Raw genomic sequence first — 833 nt, 5'->3', positions numbered from 1 at the left:
TAAGCACTGTGTTAACACAACACCTGAAACCTACCTAAGATTTTTTTCTTTCCAGCCACATGCTGTATATGCCAAGGATGTACTGGACATCGAGCAATTTAGCACAGTGAAGGGGGTAAACCTGGATGCCACAGATGACTCCTTCTACTCTAAGTTTAACACAGGCTCAGTTTCCATCCCATGGCAACAGGAGGTGAGTGGGCTTGAGTCTGGTAATAGGATACCGGTATGTATATTGTATAATAGTACTTCTGCATGATATTGATGAGGCTAGAGTTGTTGGATTTTCCCCACTTTATTGCTTATTGTTAGATGATATTTTAGCTGACAAGTCTTACCGTCTTCCTTAGTGAAGGAAATATGGTGGTGATATATATGATTAATTGATCATTACTATTGTTATATAGTACCTTAAATTTTTATTATTGGTATTCATTTGTACATTATTGATATCAATTTGTAAATATGATTAATTTATAATGTAGACTTTGAATGAAATAGAGAAAAAGAGAAAAAAATAATGAGCATCAGGCAGATGATTCAGAAATTGGAAGATGTGATTATCAGGATTCATATATATAGTTTTCCACTCATGCTTCTCGTGCTGTCATAGATATTTTTTGTTTTGTTTCCCATATTTCTTGAAGACAGAAATATGTATTTACTTATTGATTTCCCTAATATTATTATTTTTACAGAGTGGAGTTTGTCAGTTTTTCAGTGCACTTTATCCTTTCTTTATCTTAGAGGTAAAAATGGCTCCTGTTAGTTTATTTAGCAAATATTTGGTATGTTCTAAAATTTTCATGTATTATTCATTAACCCAAAGAAGC

The 833-nt window shown here is 32.8% G+C and overlaps 1 long non-coding RNA gene across 2 annotated transcripts in view; it reads left to right on the top strand.

Annotated features, from left to right (window-relative positions):
• The window catches only part of LOC119593682, a 4,442-nt gene that overhangs the window by 1,846 nt on the left and 1,763 nt on the right, over positions 1-833 (top strand). For both annotated transcript variants that reach the window (XR_005230553.1, XR_005230552.1), the window contains exon 2: positions 56-193. This is a non-coding gene — a long non-coding RNA (uncharacterized LOC119593682). The remainder of the gene's footprint in view (positions 1-55; positions 194-833) is intronic.

This window comes from Penaeus monodon, chromosome 32 (assembly GCF_015228065.2).
Source record: "Penaeus monodon isolate SGIC_2016 chromosome 32, NSTDA_Pmon_1, whole genome shotgun sequence".
Lineage (NCBI taxonomy): Eukaryota > Metazoa > Arthropoda > Malacostraca > Decapoda > Penaeidae > Penaeus > Penaeus monodon.
The sequence above is the reverse complement of the archived record's forward strand: the minus strand, read 5'-3'. Positions and strand labels throughout refer to the sequence as shown.